At 36.8% G+C, this 20,809-nt stretch overlaps 1 non-coding gene across 1 annotated transcript; it reads right to left on the bottom strand.

Annotated features, from left to right (window-relative positions):
* Window positions 1-248: 248 nt before the first annotated feature.
* Window positions 249-356, bottom strand: LOC122733058. Its single transcript, XR_006353667.1, has one exon. It is a non-coding gene; the product is annotated as a U6 spliceosomal RNA (small nuclear RNA).
* Between the last annotated feature and the right edge of the window lie 20,453 nt (window positions 357-20,809).

Genomic DNA, 20,809 nt, shown 5'->3' with positions numbered 1-20,809 from the left:
TTAATTGAATTTACAGGTTAACATGTCTTTCAGATGTCCTCCCCTTTTAGGAAAATGGGGGTTTAAAGACCTAGAACTGGCCTTTGTATTTGTTGATATCTAAATTCCCTCAAGAGAGTGTTTGCTTAGGTTTACAATAATTAATTTCCCCAATACGAGGGTATGATTCCCTGGATGGACAGAGGAAGTGGAGGTGCTCCGCCCAAAGGCATATACATTTTTATTGCTGGAACTTAGCAAGATGTCTTAGGGTTATAGTACTGTTTCATGAATTTGTGTGTCATCCTTGCGCAGGGGCCATGCTAATCTTCTCTGTATCATTCCAATTTTAGTATATGTGCTACCAAAGCAAGCACTATAGTACTGTTGATAAGAACACAGACAGGGGCAGCTACGTGGCACAGTTTATAAAGCACCGGCCCGGGATTCAGTATATGGGACAGGTGGACTTGAGTCAGTTTAAATTCTGAGGATGGGGTCTGGAAAGTACCCAACCCCCAATCCCTGTTATAGTCAGATCATTTTGTTCATGTTTTATTCCATATATTATAATAGAAATTATGTATCTTGTCTTACTGAACCTGATGTACCCTGGTACCCTTTCCCCCTCACCCCTGCCTACATTCCAAACCCATCCTTGTTATGGGTTAGTTATGCTGTTGCTACAACACACCTCATGACCAGGCAGGAGAAGATGTCTCCTATTAGTGCTAGAGCGGACCCCACCCAGATACTACCTCCCCTTTTGCATTCCTAAGGCCTAAACCACCATCCCCACCATCCCCACCACCCCTAAACAGCTCCTGGTACCATCACTCTCTTCTTCCCCCTTGCCCCTCCTTACCAGGTAGAGTCCTTTGGAGTGGTTTCACCCTTTCCCCCTCCCTTGGTTTGACCTTTTCCCCCTCCCCTTTCCCCCCCAGCTCTTGGACATAGCTGAGCATGCATCATACGCTGATCACAACATGAATCACAGCACCCGGGGTGAGACGAGGATTGGGATGTAAGATTTGTGACTCACCCTGTGCACAATGGGACCCCCTCCCTTAAATTTCCATAAAAATCCAACTCCATAGAGCAATTACTGCACTGCGTCATCTCTTCCTTGTAGTCACCCATTCTCATGAGAATGATAAATCTGAGCGTCTGCTTGACTTTGGTGGTCCCCTCGAATTATTTGGGTAAATCGAGGCAATGTTGTCCCAAAACATGCAGGAAGACCTGAGTCAGGTAAGTGACCCTGAGCAGTTACTTAACTCTCATGCCCTGCAAAAAACACACAAAATAACAAAAATCCCCACAACATTAGTTTGGCTCTGTTTAACGTTTTAGGTTACTATTGATCAATTCGTGTAGACTAACTCCTTTTAGAGCTCGGGGCTTAGAGGCTACGATCTTAGGTTGTCTGTAACTCAAGTCTTAGGTTATCTGTTAACCCTTTTAGCCTCCTCCATTACTCCTACAACACAAGAAAACAATCATAGTCATAAAAGAGTATTGATGGAGGAGGATGAACGGAGGGAAAGTGGGTTTAATGGGAATTGCTCACTAACTAGAATCACCTGGAAGCTTAAGCTCACAGCTCTTATCTATGAGGGGCTCTATTTACTTTCCAATGATTGAATTAAGATGCACGTGTACTCAAATTCATTCCCACTCAAGGATTCTCCTTATTTGTAGTCTATCTCTATGTGGTGGACTCATGGCTCTAATGTCAGTCATATCAGTTGAAGATATGAAAGACATAAGCAGAAAGAAAATTTCTTTATTTCTTTACTCCAAGGGATATATAACTAGCACTCTTTTGGAAATAGAAATTCTATATAACTCAATCATAGCCCTGACTTTTAGGTTCTCTCCAGATATTTAACCTATTCAGAAAATTCTCTTTATCAAATAACTTCCCCATTATACAAACATCCATAGAAAGAAAAAAGGAAGAAGTAATAAATACAATAATGTTATAGACTAGCTGAGAAATTTCCTGGGAATTTTCTCCTTGAGACACACCAAAAAGAAGCAAGAGAGATAAGCAGCACCTGCTCTGGACTTAGATAACTACAGGACCCCCCCCTCATTGCAGTCTCCCCCACCCCTTGAGGAAATAACCCTATTAGGCGTGGCTGCTACCAAAGTGGCACCAGGGGATGGAGATAACTCCAGAAATCAGAAAAACCCCTCACCAGACTGCTTTCAACTCACCTCCCAATAAGAGACCTTTCACCCTCACTTGGGTGATCATGCCATCTATGCCCTATAAAAGAGTTATCCCCAGTCTTGTTGTGGAGGGAACAATTCTAAACTTTCCTCCTAGCCAGGTTCTCTTGTACTGAATAAAACTGTTCTTTTATTTCTACTCAGGACATGTGTGAGAGTATAATTCTTTACAGAGGAAATCCTAAAGACCATCACCATTTCTCTGCAACAAAGAGTTTATAAAATTTAAACTTGAAAAGTGTTATGGACCTGGGTACCCCAGAAGTTTTGTGGGGTAAATCAAGGAACCTTTTCTTGAAATTAAACCAAAGGACAGACATAGCTAGAGAGATAGCAGCACTGGATCTGGACTGAGATAACTCCAGGACTACTACTTTTTAATTCCTGTCTCCCCCACCCCCTGGATGAGGTAATCCTGTTAGGCGTGGCTGTACCAGGAGGGGACAGAACAACAGCCCCTTACCAGAATGCTTCCAACCCACCACTCAATAAGGGACATTTCACCCTCACATGGGTGGTCATGCCATCTGACACCTAGGTCCTATAAAAGGGCACTCCCCAGTCCGGGGTTGGGGAAGAGTTTTAAACTTTCCCCCTAAAGAGTTCACTACAAAGCAGAAGGCATTAAGGAAAGTTATCATAATCGAATAAAGGAGACATTTTGAGTTACAAATATCTTAATACTTAATACTGAATCTATGTACAATTTAGTGGAAAATAAATTTTTACTTTTTCTGAGCTCTTACCTTGCCTGCCTAATTTACTTTCTTCTTTATCCTCTAGAGGTCAAGAGAGTCAATGCTGTCAGGATGATTTTCATTCAAATTCTATTGTTTTCGCCAGTGAATTCATTTTGGTAAAGTTTCACTGATTTAGCTTTCCTAGAATTTGTTTTCTTGAGCCTTAAATATATATGTTAGAGTCCCAGTCTCTCACCCACGCAGCTTTTTGTTTTTTATAGAGCAGACAGTAACATATTGGAAAGTGTAAGAGTATTGGAGGCATGGGAGACATTGTTTCCGGCCTCTGACTCTTGATGAAGTTAGGAAGAGTCATTTCCATCTTCTGAGCTTCAGGTTCAACGTGAGTTAAATTGAATGGCTGTGTGATGGCTATGAAAATCAATGGAAAAAAATATGCGAAATATTTCCAAACCTTAAAGCCCTATGAAAATGTCAGTTGTTGTTAGCTCACAAATCAATCTAGATTCTATGGCCAAATGTTTGGAGGAATTCAATCTTGATCCACTGACTCCCAGGAAGAGAAAACAAAACAAAACAAAAACATCTTTCCCAATCTTCATTTTAAGATCTCTCCCAAAATGCCACAGGCCATATCATTCTTCCCAAGATGTTTTCTCTAGACTGAGAGCTTTCAGACAAAAGATTAATTAGCCTAAACTCTGGTAACTCTTCATGACTACATACCCTCCCTTTTAATCTTTCTATCCATTGAGAGAAACAGACTGCCGCATTCCATTTTTCATGTGGGTTTTCTGTTTCAGAGATTCAACTAAAGGGTCTTTGAAACTCTGACCCCAAGGGAAAGCTATAAAAAGCCCACAAAAACTGAGGAAACTCTTTCTGACAATGAAGAAAGGAGCAACTGAAGAAATTGGGAAGAGAGGCAGAGACTGATCAAATCACTATTCATACAGTAGTTGATAAAACCTCAGGCTAACCACTTCCCTGGAGGAGAATTATAGATGAGAAATAAATGTCTCAAACTATTTGCAAGACTGCCTCCAGTTCCCCCTGCCCCTTTTGCCCTTTATTTCAGGGACAGGTCAAGCTGAATGTTTCTGATTCTGCTGACTATAGCTGATAGTAGGGCATGGCCTTAGTCATGGCACTTGCCAGGATGATTAGAAACTGCTGTGTGTCTGAGCATCTTTCACACCTGGGTGTCTTTCCTGGCAGTGACTAGAAGCTGTGCCACTGACAGTGGGAAGCTTGTAATCGCTGACCTCACCCTCTTTGAAATCTTAAAGCTCAGGCTCAAGAAGTTAGTGTTCTCCCCTTCCCCAATCCTTTAATCTAGGCTCCTGTTTGATTTGAGCCTGAGCACATTTGCTCAACACTAGTAAGTAGCTATTGGCCTGCCTCCCTTAACTGCTTACATTATGCAGTCCTGTAGGCTATTACCCCAGTCTGGCATCTATCTGAATTTCCTTTTCCCTAGCAGATTTGACCACAAACTTAAAACTGCAGCATCCTTCTCTCCCCAGTTTAGTTGGGTTCCCAGCCCTGTCTAGCCAGAATTTCCTTTTAACATTCCAAATGAACTTGTCCTATTAGATTCTCATATGGGGTCTCCCAACCCACTGGCAGAGCTGAGAAACTATTCAGCCAATGAATAATGAACATCTCCTTTTCCAAATAGCTTGCCCCAATGAATTTCCTGTTCTCCTATTACTGGGTCATACATACTTCATAGATTTTACTGAAGTAGAATGCTTTACTAGAATTCAGATTCTCAATTACAGAAATTACTTAACCATAGATAAAACAGGTACTCTCACTCTACTAAATGTGAGAAGGGATATGAGAATATGGCATTGATAATGTGAGAAAACCATTGTCTTGCACTCAACTGAATCTATCTTGTCAACCTGAATTGAAGAGAAGACAAAACAATATATGATCTTTAGTCAGAGGCAAGGGAAGTGCATCTCAGGGTGCCATGCAGCAACAAGTGCTGGGGTTCCCAAGTACAGGGTTAGGTTCAGGGTGCTACTAGAGTACTAGGGAATAGGTAATGTGGTACAATTCTTGGAATGGCCCAGCTGCAGGTTCAAGGGGGTTGGGACATTCCCCTGGTTTTATAACAACCGAAAGTCCTTCAAGAAAGCTTGGGAATTCTCAAGAGTTGAGAGTTGAATATTAACAAAACATCTTGAGGTTCCAGAGGGTAGTAACACCTGGTCAGTTTCAGGCAATGCACTGATCTGGGAGCAAGTACTAGGTCAGCTTTCCTTCTGTTTGTTGTCAGTAAGGTCAGCAGCCATCAGCTCATAATCACAAGCATTCTACAATCTTGTCTCACTCAGGTGGAGTAGTGCATAAAGAGCTGAACCTAGGGTCACCAAGACTTGATTATTAATCTTGTTTTCAGATACTTAGTACTTTTTTCACCCTGAGAAAATTTTTCAATTTCTCTCCCTGTCAGATTCCACATCTATGAAATGGAAATTATATTAATGTCTATTTCATATGGTTTTGTGAAGATCAAAAATAAGTACAAATGACTTTGAAAACCTTAAACCTTAAATATAATCACATATACACATACATATAAACATGCATGTTTATATTTGTAGATACACACCTATACATATATATACACATATGTGTACATACCTGTGTATGTATATGTATACCTGTAGGTATATAAATATGCATACATACTTACATACAGTCAATTGACCCTCTATATTCAATTGCATTTGCAATGTATATCATACATATGCATATGTGCACATATATACCATACACATATCATATATACCCATATATGTCCATATGCACACATTCAAACAGTTCATTTGTATGAATATATATGTATATGTGTGTGTATACACACACACATTCATATAGCTGAGAAGACATCATTCTGTCATCTGATTATTATGGAACACCCCTAAATTCTCCTCTCTTGAGATTCCCAAGCTTTGGGACTTCATATCTCTTGGACTTTAGATTGTTATGCAAAAGAACTTATCTGGTGGGGCAGCTAGGCAGTGCAGTGGATAAAGCACCAGCCCTGGAATCAGGAGTACTTGAGTTCAAATCCGGCCTCAGACACTTAACACTTACTAGCTGTGTGACCTTGTGCAGGTCACTTAACCCCAATTGCCTCACTAAAAAAAAAAAAAAGAACTTATCTGGTGAAACTATGAGATACTTAATCCTCCCACCCTCAGGCAGTCTCTTTACTCTTTAGTCTTAGTTCCATTTATAAACTTTGTTCCCAGCCTCCTCTTTGTGTATGCAGGACTTGTTTTTGCCTTATCAGGAGCTGCAACATGGCACACTGTGAGGGAAAAATTCATCCTCTTCTCAATAATTCCAGGAACTCAGCAGCGAGGTGACAAAGGCTTTATTTTCTTCTCATGAGAAGGAGGCACCTTAGTGTGCAGCTAGTGGGTGCCCAAAAAGGGGGCTCACAGGCCCTGTTTTATACCCTAGTCCCTAACGCAAATGGACCTTCCCCTTTTTCATCACTGGTCAGGGTTACAATCTATGTGCAAAAACTAGCTAATCAGAATGCAGTATTCCCACCCCTCTTCCTTGTATGGGCATAACTCAGGAGTGGACCTTATACTTCCTTATATGGACAGAACTCTGGAGAGGACCTAATTGAGACCAGGGCTCCTTGAACCATGTGACCTTGCTAGCATGAGGGGGAGGAGGGGATCTGAGACCTTTGTCCTACAAACAGGTCAGAGGAGGATGACTGACTTGTTATATCCACATTGAGAGGAGACAACCACCCATTTCTCACACACACCAACTAAAGACATTGATTTTGTTGCATTGATTGTTTCCATTAAAATTTTAAGTTGGCACATATATGTATGTATGTATAATATTTTATGCCTCTGAATATATGTATATGTGTGTGTGTGTGTGTATACATATAAGTTCCAGACAGAGGATGAGGCTAGAAATACTGTTTCTGTTTTTAATTGCAGAGAGAGAGAGAGATATTGACATAGACATATATGCATATATATGCAAGTGAATATATATGCAATTAAAACATATATAATGTGAGTATTTGCCTATGAATATATACACATATAATATATACTATATATTATGCCTATATGTATATTTGAATATACATATGTGTGTGTTCATAGGCATGATATAACATATAAAATATAATGTACATAATAAGCACACATATGTATTTGTGTGTATATATTTATATTCATAAGCAATTATAATTCCACATATGTATATGTGTGTATATGTATATACACACACATATATATTTATATGTATATTTATACACATATATGTACACAATTAAAAACAGAAGTGGGATTTCTAGCCTCATTTTCTGTCTGCAAATTCAGTCATCTTTCTTTTGTAACACATGGTTCCTCCTAATCACCTTAGCTATGTTCTCCCTGGACATAGTTCTGTGGGTCAATTGATTCCATTTACTCCCACAATGCTGCTTCCTGTATTGCTCTCTCCCCAAAGGGGTAATTTTATTACCTTTAAGACCTATACACATTTTCTTCTTTATCCATAGTTTTCTTCTTGCTCCTCCACACTTTTCATTTACACTGCAAGTTTGTTTTTCATTTTCAAAGTCACTTCAGGCTCCTGCAGTCCCTGAAGATTACCATTCACTTATGAGAAAATAGGAAATAAGAAAACTAAATGGATACAAGCTGAGAAAAAACCTACCTCTACACAATATTCAAAGCTCATTGGGACCTATTAAATATAACCCAAAATTAATATCTAAATGTATTTCCCATTAATTTTAGAAGTATTTTTTTCTTTTAATTCTCTGCTAGTGGCACTTGTTCATTTAAGGAAAAAAAAAAACCTTTAACTGTCCCTATTATGAATCATTGACCATTCTTCTGACATTTCACTAATAATGTTAGAATTTAGCTGATTGAATACCTTGGATCATGTTATCTAGTATAGTTTGGTGGAGTCCTTTGTCTATATTTGCAAATGCAAGTGGAATACAATTTTTTAAATTAATTTATTCAAATGCATAAAATATGCCTTTATTCTATCATTTTTAGTGGAATGAACTCTTCTTGGTTGTAAAGGACAAAGGACAGACTAACAACTTAAAGTAAATTGTGTCTTCACTATCCTGAATCTGTTTCCCATCTACAAAAGTGGCAGAAACCAGTTGAGATATTCATTAGTAATATTTTTTTCTTATCATTAAATCAATTGCTTAATGTTTTTTTAAAAAGTATTTTTAGAAGTCATATATTTAAAGCTAGGAGGAAATAAAAACCAGAAACCATCCTTTCCCATTTTACGGATGAAGAAATTGAGGTCTAGAGAGATTATTAACATTCCCAAAGTCACAAATATAGCAGTGTCAGAGCTTGTTAGTATCAAATGAACCCACGCCCTCTGAATCCCATGGTCTTTGCAGTGTACCATAGAAGAGTGTACCTGAATTAAGCAATATTTATTGAACATAATATGTGTTTCATGATCTCCACAGCTAAAAAATAAATAAATTAAAAAAAATAATAAAAAGGGCACTTTAAAAGTGTTTATCAGAGCCACTAGGTGGTGCAGTGGATAAAGCACCAGCCCTGGATTCAGTAGGACCTGAGTTCAAATGCGGCCTCAGACACTTGACACTTACTAACTGTGTGACCCTGGGCAAGTCACTTAACTCCAATTGCCTCTATAAAAAAAAATAGAATTTTAAAAAGTGTTTATCAACAGACCCTTAGAAGCACCTTAGCCAATGGAGAATGATGACAATTTGGTGAAGAAAAAATATGAAAAATATAAGAAAATAATATAATATAGAAATCAGAGCTGAGCTATATTATACAAGAGTCTAAGGGAAAGATGAATTTTTTCTTTAGAAATTGGAATAATCCAGGAATATTTCTAGAAAGAGATTGTAGTTGAGGGGATATAGAAAGGGGTGTGTGTGTGTGTGTGTGTGTGTGTGTGTGTGTGTGTGTACATGCACGTGTAGATATATGTGTACACACACATACATACACACAATACACATATCTGCATGCATAAACACATACACATGTGCACATGTATGAGATATATATGTATGAATATACACACAAATACATACATATACATGTGTGTATACACCTATACATTTTCTATTAGGGATAGAGGCATACTTTCTTCTCTTTTGTACTAAAGGTAAAGCCACCTCTTCCTAAAGATGAATCAACCTATGAGGAAATTTTTTGATGATTCTTGAAACCAGTCTGGCAAAGTGAGAGAGCACAATGGTTTTGCCATTAGAAGGCTTAAGTTTATATCCTGCCTCCAGTATTTATTGCCACTTATTCTCTCTGTGCTTTCGTTCATTTAGTTTCATGATGGAAATAAACAGTTTTGCTTTCAGTAGCACCTTCCATGATTACCAAAGTCCTTTTCAAACAGCCAAGCACTATAAAGACATAAATTATTACTTTGAAAGATCTGTGATTTCAGTGATTTGCATACTTCCTTTACCAATGGAGATTTCAAGCTCTTCATTCATTATTAAGATAAAAAAATCATGTAGTCTGTAACTAGGGACATTTCTAACTTTAGGAACATTCTTTCAGTCAAAAAATATTTAAATTCCTGCTTGATACCAGGCACTGCTAGAAATTGACATAGAAAGACAAATGGGAAACAGTTTTTGCCCTCAAGAAGCTTAAATTCTGTTGGGGGCAATACAAGACATGCACACAATAGTACAAAAGTATTCAAAATATCTATAGTTTGAGGGAAAATATTAACTGAGGGGCAATGGAAATCAGCATAGATATTCTATAGGAGATATGATTTCAACTCTGAAGAAAGCTAGGGATTCTATTAGGCAGAGGTAAGAAGCGAGTGAATTCTATGCATGGGGACAGACTGTGCTTGGTAGATGAAATGATGTAAAAAGGGGCCATCATGTAAGACAAATTATGTGGAATACAAAGTTATTGGAGGAGAGGAACATAGAATAATTCTAGAAAGCTAAGCTGAAGACAGATTGTAAAGGGCTTTAAAAACCAGAATAGTTTGTATTGTGGTTTTTTTTTTTTTTTGGGGGGGTGGGCAATGAGGGGTTAAGTGACTTGCCCATGGTCACACAGCTAGTGTCAAGTGTCTGAGGCTGGATTTGAACTCAGGTTCTCCTGAATCCAAGGCTAGTGTTTTATCTACTGAACCTCCTAGCTGCCCATGTATTGTGTTTTAGAGACAAGAAAGAACTAGGAGCGATTTTTGAGCTGGGGAATGAATGACATAGATTGATTTGTAGTTTAGAGTGTCAATTAGGCAGTTGTGTGAAAGTTAAAAAGGAGAAGACTGGACACAGTGACATCAATTAGGAGCAATGGGAATAAGCACAGGGAAAGGGTAATAAGGACTTGAACTCAGAGCCAAGTGTATGAAAAGAACATATAGCAAAAGATTCTATGAATGTACATTAGTAAGATTTGCTACCTGAATAGTTATGAAGTAAGGGAGAGTGGGAAATCAAGGATAACTTTATTGCAAGCCATAGGTGATCAGCCTCTCCTCTTTATTAGATTGTTCCTCAAAAATATATTATATAATAACCAGGTCTAAATTTGGAGCACTTCCAACTCAACAGAAATTATGGTTTCTGAGTATATAAATGCTAGCTATTATTATTAATATTAGCATTATTATTTTTCTGAGCTCCATTAACTTGGTTTTATTTTTATATTTTGAAATCTGCCATCTCAAACAATTGGTTCCTTTATTTTTATTAACTTTGTATTATATTTTAAGTATTTTAAAACATTATTCTCATATGGGGTTTGTTTTCATCAAAATAATCCATGACACCCCACCCCCCCAAAATGGTTAAGAACCCTTGATGTAGTTCAACCTGCCATTTTAAAGCCAGTGAATAAAAATGTCCAGAGAAGCTGAATGACTTACCCAAGGTCACAGAGCTAGAAAGCAGCAGAACAGGTATTTAAGATTCTACTACACCATATGAACCATGATCTTGTATTGAAAGACAATAAGCATCCTTGGATTTCAATTCTTTGTTTCAGTTTATTAATCCTCCAATAGTTAATCTCCCTCCCCAAGATGACTACTATATTCCGTTTCTAGAATGTGTTCCCAGGTAATAAATATCAGTAAATGTTGCTACCCTTCAAGCTCTTGACAAATAATTGTGGAGGATTTGCTTTTATCTAATATGCTTCATACTGTTAAGCTGTTGGACCAGGGTGATAAATGGGTATCGTCCACTGAGGTATTTGCTTTTAAAGGAAATAATTTTGTGAATTACAATGTCACAGCACTTGGCAAATTTTTTGGACTCTAAAAGTAAGGCTGAGTGATTGAAGTAGATGGATCTGAGAAAGAATTGCAGGGAAAAATAAAAATTAATTTAAAAAAATGTCCTTTCAACTTCGATGGAAGAACTCTTTTTGATGTTTAGGAACTCTGAAATATTCTCCTTATCCCATGGCACCACATGACTCTTATCTCAAAGCACCATGATGATAACTAGAAGTCTTAATGAACTACAACTTTTTATCTTGCTTAAGCCTCATATTTGTAACTTAGCACTGAGTTTATTAATAAGGTCCTTTAGCCTAAAGGGGATGTGGATCTCCAAGGATTAGTCCAGGCCATTGTTTGTGGTTAGAACTAAAAGCATACTTGAGCTGATCATTGTAATTCAACAGAAACACATTACCCAGATGTCTTTCTAAAAAAGAAAAACTCCCCTTTTTCCATTTGATAAAACTATCTGTGGATATAGGTTTCTAAATAACATATGAGCAGCCACACCAAAATTCATGGCAATGTTTCAGTTTTGAAGGTGACACATGTGTGAGTAGTGGTGATTTCACAAATAGCATATTCTGCCTCTACTATTTATTTTAAACAATTTCTTGTAAATGTTTGTAATCTTTTTAAAACTATCATTGTTGCAACATTATTTGTGCTAGGGGAAAACAAAGTTGGGTTGTTGCTGTTTCTGCTGAGAAACCAGCAGGAATGAGGCCATTGACCATTGGGGATTTCCAGATTTCATACTAAGAGGGAGTTTGTATGTGTGTGTGTGTGTGTGGTGTTGTGGTGTGTGTGTGTGGTGTGTGTTGTGTGTGTCTGTCCTGTCTGTCTGTCTGTCTGTCTGTCTGTCTGTGTACCCACATGCATTGGCACATAACAAAAAGAGTATGTGTAACCTGTGTGTATTTTGGGCACAATTGTTGTTATTGTTTGTCTTTCATTCTCAAAGAGGACCATGACATATATGATGACTTGCAATGAATTATATTTAAGTGAGGAAGGGCTACGCAAAGTAACCAGCATCAGTTTCTCCCTGGCCCTGAATGTTAAAGGCAATTGGGGTTAAGTGACTTGCCCAGGGTCACACCAACTAGTGTCCAAGTATGTGAGTCAGATTTTGTACTCAAGTCCTCCAATTTCCAGGGTCAGTGCTCTATCCATTGTGCCACCTAGCTACCCTTTTTTTTGTGGGGGGGATAGATTGAATTAAAAGGGAAGATATAGACAATGACAGACTAAAGTCTAGAACAAGGTACAGCTAGAAGCTCAGATCCAGCTCTTCTCCAGGACAATTTGTATTGCAAGCATGTAAGAATCAACTTGTAAGTGTTGAAATCATGATTCAAATTAGAATTATTTGACTACAAATCTTGTGGCTTGTAATTTTCAAGAAGTAGGCAAGGAAAGGAGAACAAATTTCATATCTTCTCAACAATTCACAAATGCTGCCATCTGGTTCTGGTGAGGTGTGCTAATAGTGCAAAAGGAGCCACAGAAGAGTTATTGTATATGCTTCCTGCAATGCCTGCAATAACATTTAAAAATTTAAAATTCAGCATGATTTTAAAATTTGTGGCAAATTATTACTTTAATACAACATAAACAGAAATCATTTGCAGTTTATTATTAAATAAAAGGATATGAATTTTTGTGAAAAATGGGGGTGGGTATCCACCAAGTTTGTAAAACTTTGCTCTGAGGAATTTCAAAGCATAACACAGGTTTTCAACCCTAAAACTGGTTAAGTTGATTTGGAAGTACCCTAATTGACACACTTATCTTATTACAAACTCTTATGCTCTTTGCAGATGTGGCCAGAATGGGGGGACACTGTCTTCATGTGACTACAAAGTGTAATCTCAAGAACCAACCAATTATGCCACACTCCTACGCGTTTCACTGATACTCGAATTTATAGTGGGATCCATATAACCACATCCATTCAAAATTATTAAACATTAAGAAATTATTTAAGGGAAATAAACACTACATAGAAGTCAAAAGGAGAGATGAAAAGGTAGCTTTACTGAAATATTTTAGTTCTGAATAGAAAATAAATACATCCTTTGAATCTATAAGCTACTCAATAGGGAAGATTATAGTTCTATTAAAAAACCTATAGCTTACAAAAAAATGAGTAAAATACTTACAGCGTAGTATATGTCTGAATTAAGCTGACAAAAAAATCCCTTGACCTTTGAAATATTGAATGATCAGACTTTCTTTTCCAAGCATAACAATATTTATCAAGTTTTCAAGGATTTGTAATATAATATATAGCTTTTATGTAATTTGATATAAAATTTTTGATACAAAAATAACTGAAAAAGCCCCCCAAAATGTTTTTTGAAATCAATATGATAAATAAGACAAAACATACAACAGAATAGTATAGAAATTTAGAGAAGCCATCATGGGCATAAAATGAGACAAAACATGAAACTAAGAAAAAAAAGTGAAGTTAAACTTAAAATATCACAGTATTACCACCTATTAGGTAACCTCATTTTCATTTACTTGACCAAGTAATGATTTGCAATTTGTAATTTGATTGATCATTTTGATATTATCAAGATCAAATAGTAAATTGTGGCTGTGCTTATATATTTCATGCATCTTAATATCCTTGAATTACGGATTTAGATTTAAAAGTTATCATAGAGTTTTTCTGTTCCAACCCTCTAATTTGACAGAGTTATTAGTGAGAACAAACCCCAAAATCTCAAATAGTTTTAGAAAGAAAGACATTTGGTCATTTGTTAGAATAGAAGGAGTTGCAAAGGTGTGGCTCCCTTTATCCAGGCTTGGGAGGTTTACATTACATAGAATTTAGACAAGGGCACCCACATAGGAATCAAAGGGAAACAGAGGGCAACTTGTAAACAAGGTAGATTTAGGTAGCTATCAATAAATGTAAGCTTTCCATAAAATTTGAGAGGAAGTCAAAACATAAAACACTTGGTAAAATAACTGTTAACATAAATATTTAGGATGGGTCCAGGACCTGAGGGAACCCCAAAATCTTTCTGGCCATCTCTAATGTTACTGAGGTCAGAAAGACATTTTGGGGGCAAACAATTTCCAGTTATATAAAGTTATATTTAAATAGAATAATAATACGTTTTCCAAACAATATAATAATTTATTTTTTCCATAACAGATAAAGAAACTGAAACTCCATAGAGTAAACACTGATTGTCCTGGGTTTCACAGAGAGGAAAGTAGTAGAGAGGTAGGATTTTAGGAGCAGTCCCCTAACTACAAATTCAAAACTCTGCACTGGACTACAGACCCTTTCACTAAGTATTCTAAGTCTGGCCTACCTGGGCCTCTGACATTACCTCTGTTGGCCCTTCCAAAAGTTTCAGTGGCACTTACTGTTCCTAAAAGAAGAAATGTTTGTAGCGTGATGCAGTGTTGACTTCACCAGTTCTTATTTTGAAGAATGCTTCCTTCCTGTTTGTCTAGGTGTTTGTGTATAGGTTGTATATGGGCGTGTGGTTTTGATTTGTTTGTTAACCTGTACTTTTTTCTTTTCTCAGGTATTTTTTAATAGAATTTTATTTTTTCTAGTGATAAATTTTCATAATGACAAATTTTAACCTTCATTCAAAAAATGAGTTCCAATTTTTTCCCTCTTTCCCTCACCTCCCCCCCTCCCTAAGACAGTAGGCAATTTGATGAAGGATATATATGTGCTATCATGTAAAACATTTCCATATTAGTCTAGTTATGAAAGAAAAACAAGACAGAAAGAAAACAAATAAGAAATTAGGACACTAATGCACTGTTGGTGGAGTTGTGAACTGATCCAACCATAGTTTGATTGCTTTTTTGGCATAGTTCCAAATTGCCTTCTAGAATGGTTGGATCAGTTCACAACTCCACCAACAGTGCATTAGTGTCCTAATTTTCCCAGTGTGGTTATAAAATATTCTTTCTGTGTGTACTAAAGAAGTCCCTGCCATTACTATGGGTCTGACCAGAATCTGTCTCTTTGTCTCTTCTCCCTATTTCCTTGTTGTTATGCCCATTTGTTTTTTTGTTTGTTTGCTTTTTCAGGGCAATGGGGGTTAAGTGACTTGCCCAGGTCACACGCTAGTAAGTGTCAAGTGTCTGAGGCTGGATTTGAACTCAGGTACTCCTGTATCCAGGCCAGCGCTTTAACCACTGTTCCACCTAGCTGCCCCCTACCATTTCTTTTTAATCTGTCTTCACTGTTCCTGATTAATCAGAACATCTGTTAACTATCAGTTCTATACCATAATCACTGACCCAACATGGGCACAGAAAGCCTGAGAGATCCTCTAGGGAGTTTAGGCTTCAGGTTATGATCACTACTATTTTAGCTAAATGGTAAATTATGCAGACTTCTCACACCAGGAAAGGAGGTGAGCCAACCCTATACTTATTATTTAGCTTAAAGTATCAGCCTCTCCCTGTGATTGCTACCTCCCTTACCATCATTGTCACTCTCCCTACTCAGAAGGGGTAAAACAATTAATCTCTTTAGCCAAGTCCCCCTCTTTCCAGGTCACATTCATGTGTTGTCTTTCCCCAGTAGAATTTACGTTCCTTGAGGGCAAAGTCTTTCTGATTTCTTTTGCTTACAGCACTTAGACCAGGATCCAACAAGTTTTTGGAGCTTAATAATTATTTGTTGCCTTAATCTGACCTGGTATATTGAAGATACTACTAGATCCTATTAGATTGGAGCTTTTTGTAAAAAAAAAAAAGTAGTTCTAGCCCCAAGCACCATGGACCACTAAATCAAAATTCCTTCATTAAGCATAACATAACATACATTTTTAAAAAAGAAGTCTGGAGAAGAAATGCTCATGAAGATATAAAATAACATTTTACCAAAATCAAAGCTAATATTTCCAACAGAGGTCTCCTTCCAAAATTAAAAAAAAAATAGTTTGCTATTTTCCCCCTATGGTACTAGTATTTCCACCCCTCAAATTAGAATCTCCATTTTAGTGTTCCCCACTTAAAACAGTCTAATGTTACAACTTATTTTTCTTTTTTCCACTTGTGGTGCCTGTAGCCTATTGTACCTTTGGTATCTCATTACCCCACTCTGTCTTCTACTAATAAACCAATATTTGTCTCATTGGTACCTGCTTCTGGTTTTTCAATGCCCCAACATACCTTCTTGACTCTGAGTATTGCTTCTACCCACATAAGTCAAGTTTGGGAGGACATCCACTTTCTCCTTTTCCCTTGCTGAGTTAAATCAAACCAATACTTAATGGTACTTTGTAGATTTTTAAAAGAAGTTTTATTTTGTATGAAGATTCTTTTTTGATAAGTACAGCACAGAAAGCTGCAAGGCATTCACATAATGAAAAAAAGGGGGAATTTATAGATTTATAGGATTTTTTGATAAATTAATCCTGTGCCTCCATATAAATACACTAGGAAGTGAACCTTAATTCTTTTTAGTTTCTTTTCTTTGGCTTATATCCCTTCTTACAGAGAAATAACTCTACCTAAGCTGTACAATAATTTTTACACAAGTTTCCCCAGATATTTGTATCACAACCTTTGGCAAGGGAATCACAGCAATTCAAAACAAATAAATAAATGAAGCAGTCAAACTCCATTTAGAGTCCATCTTCTGGACTCCAAGAAGGGAACCAGAGATGTCACAGACTCTGCCTTCGTGGTCTTGCTGCCATGGGTGAAAACCACCTCTCCCTTCCCTCTTCATATTTCATAAGAGTGTCAAAACTTCTGACCAAAACCTCTTACATGAAAAACAAAACAAACAACAAGAACCAACAAGAAAAAAACACACCCTCAACAACAAACAAAACAACAACAACAAAAGCCTCTGACCTCCCAAGCAAGAATTGATCTCATGTTTGTATGCTCTCTTCCAAAACTGTAAGGAACTAGAAAATCCCAGAGTTTTTGTGGCCTTCATCCCTTTGCCAGAGTTTATTACATTTGTTCCTCCCCTTGGCAAAAATTAAACATCATTCAATGCCCTAATTGCCCATTCCTGCTTATTTTTCACAAGAACAATCCAGATTCTAAGACTAGACTTATTTTTACTGGAACTCTCATCTAGACTGTCAAATTCCAAATTAAGCCTCTCCCTTGCTTCAGTAACCAAAGTCATCCTAGGTCATTTCTTCACACCATGTAATAACAACAAACTATATTTATCTTCTACCATTTTAAGTTCAATTCCTTTCTTTCTAAGCCTCATACCTTCTCCATCTCCTTCAATTGAGAGTCCTGCCTTGTTCCTGCCAATTCCTCTGCTCATTCTTCTACAGTTTTTCATGCCCATATGTAATTTCCTGTAACCTTTGTTTTCCCTATTCACTTTCTATCTTCAGTTATACTTAGCAGTCACTCTCGCTATGCCTGAAATTGCCTTCTGTCTGTCAGCTAAATTACCTGTAATTTTTCTTTCAGGTCACTTCTCAACACACATATCCATAAATCCTTCCCTTAACTTCACCCTACCAAATACAATTCACCAAAGCAAGTGTTAATGTCCAGAAGGAGAAACAAAACAAATGAAACCCAACTAACTTTCACAAATACAAATCATCAATTTCCTCATCACTGTGTTTTCCATTCCTTGCTGATCCCTTTTGTTTGGGTATAGAAAGTACACTAAAAAGGTAATGACTGTATTTATGTGTCTGATTTGGATACCAACTGGAATAATGTCAGTGCTCACTATTTAACCTTTCTGAGGCTCAGTTTTCTTGGCTTCTAAATGAGAACAAAAAAACTGATTTACCACATAGGGTCAAATTATCGAGTATAGTCATAGTCATTTTTAATGTGTTCCTTATATACTGATTACTATTGCTATTAATTGGCTTTTTTGCCCAAACCTTTTTTTTGGGGGGGGGATAGAATTGCTCTACTAATGCAGTGAGAACTTGAAGAACAATACAGACAGTGATTGGGTGAATTGAAAGAGATTATTTCCCACATACTTTGCCCATCTGTGCTAGTCCTATTAGTGTCTTAAATTCAAAAGCACAAAATTAATACCATTTTTTTGAGAGAGAGTCTTGAATAATAGCCTCTGATTTGAGAAATGTACTTTATTGTGTATCTCCAAATTTAGGGTAACCAAGAGGTAGTTGTATTGTGAATGATCATGTTTACTCCAAATTAGATCAGGTAAGTATATCTTTGGAATGTTCCTTCAAACTGGAAACTACTAATTAATTTGTTTCAGAATTGAAATATACACATATACATGCTCACACACAATACACATACATAGACATATTTTAATGCTTGAATGCTTCTGTTTAGTCTTTCTGGTTGGCAAATGGGAATGTGTAATATTTCTGCAAACAGGCTGGGCCCCATGATAGTGTTAGTTCAGGGTGTCTGGAGCACTTGGCATATGCCACCCCATATGTTCTTGATGTATTTAAATTCTAAGCATACTGGAGTACATTTTATTTTTCAAATAAGGAGCCATCACTCTTGTGCATTTCAGAGGAGCTGACTATCTAAAGGTACCCTGTGACTTAAAGCAGGACATTATTTTGCTGTTTCTTCCTCGATCCCTTTGCTGAAGGGCACATACATAAATCTGCAAAAATGCTTTTCTACTATACTATGATGGAATACAACGTGCAAAAGTAACATCTGGTGTTATTTTTTTGGTCATGGAGGAAAGAATCTCTCTAAATGAAACTACTTTTTTGAATTCTACTATAATCTCTGGGGAGAGGGTACTGAAATAATGAGAAAAAAAGGAAGACAATGGACTGTGAATTATAATTTTGGGCTATGATATATTCATATAAACACAGAATCTTTTAATAAGGATTTGAATAAAGTATAGGATATTTCCATGTATTGAACATTACCCTTTTAAAATATGTAAGTTTACAAGGTCAGTAATTTCCTTTATAACATACATAATTGTTTTCTTTTTCTTTTTTCCTTCTTTTTTTTTCTAGCTAAAAGACTCAATCTCAATATAACAGGAAATCAGTGCTTATTATCAAGTCCACTCCTCCTGACTCTTCCATGCCAGAAAAAGAATGTTCCGTTTCCCCTATGACATCAAACATCCACATGTTGGAAGCATCTGGTTGACTGACTGGATTTTGATATTTCCAATTCATTTTCAGAATTCGGTAAATCCATTCTTAAACTCAAAGGTTGTTTTTGTGAATGACTGAAATCAGTCCCTTCCTGGCTGTACTTTGAATGCTAAGGTCTTTGCTCATATGATTCAGCTGACCTTTCACCCTGGAACTTCCCTCATTGCCTAAGGTCTATCTTCTCACTAGAGCCTACCATCCTGAGGCTGTCTTCCATGTGTGAGCTCCTTTTGTGGACTTCATTTTGGTAAGGGACCCTTGCCAGCCAGCTTTCATTCTACTTGTGGCTATGCTTCTGATCATAAAAAGGATCACACGGTATTCGTGCACAGTTACCCCTTATCTCACTCTCTGTTCTTCCCCCACTAGAATGTAAGCTTTTATGAGAAGGGACTATCTTTCTTTTTGCTTCTATTTGTATTCCTAGGACTTGGCACAGAGCCAGGTACAAATTGATCACTTAATAAATGTTTGGGTTTTTTTTATCTTTTTACATATCTACCTTCTAGTATTCTAGTTTGATGTCCTATGTCCTTTTTCAACATGTGAATATGTATCTCATTATTCTAATCTGTTGAATAGATTTTTTTCCCCTTCTAAATATTTTGGTATTGAACGAATGGGTAGCTGACATTGATCAAGTTAATCAATTCTCATTTGAATTAATTAAAATGACGAAACAAAATTGTGAAAGGCCAAAAAAGGCAAAAATGTGCTGAGTAGTGACTTTGTTCATCGCTTCTCTTTTCTCATGTCTCTTGTTTTGTCAGGTTCCCTTGATTTTGCATTATTAGCTTATGATCTTCATGAACTAAAGACACATTTCTGTGATCTTGTCACCAAAAAATCCATGTTTGCATTTTTGAGTTGAAACTTTGAAAACACTCATAAAAGGTCATTCAAATCATCTTTACATTTTGCAAAATGCTACTTAATTTTTTTAAAAAGTGATCTTGATATGGATGAATATATTGATTTATAATTATTTGCCCAATGAAGTGCTACTCCAATGCCTTCTCAGCTTATGGACATGACCTTGGGTTCTGAAGACAGATCATAAACTCTGGCAGGGTCTGCCACAGGTCTTTGGTATAGGCTCAACACTGGACTGAATGCCTGTTGTCTGAAGATGAATGTAGCTAATGATTCATCACCAGAAGGTTTTATAATCAAGGATGAATTTTTGGGACTCATAGTACCTTCAAAAATTGTACAGTGGATAAAAGCTCATTCCTGTAAAGAGTATGACTAACATGACAAATTATGTATAACTTCACAGTTTTAATTAAATAAGAATGAAAATAATTTTGACAATCATTTTTAAAACATATTTGCCTATAGTATTTGGTTAAAACTTAAATACAGTCTTATGCTAGAAAAAAATGAGATGGCTAAAACAAGGAATAAAAACCATACCTAGAGAAAAGAAAAGCTAATTTTGAAGGCAGATCAACAACAGGATAGGAA

The sequence above is a fragment of the Dromiciops gliroides genome, chromosome 6 (assembly GCF_019393635.1).
Source record: "Dromiciops gliroides isolate mDroGli1 chromosome 6, mDroGli1.pri, whole genome shotgun sequence".
Lineage (NCBI taxonomy): Eukaryota > Metazoa > Chordata > Mammalia > Microbiotheria > Microbiotheriidae > Dromiciops > Dromiciops gliroides.
The sequence above is the reverse complement of the archived record's forward strand: the minus strand, read 5'-3'. Positions and strand labels throughout refer to the sequence as shown.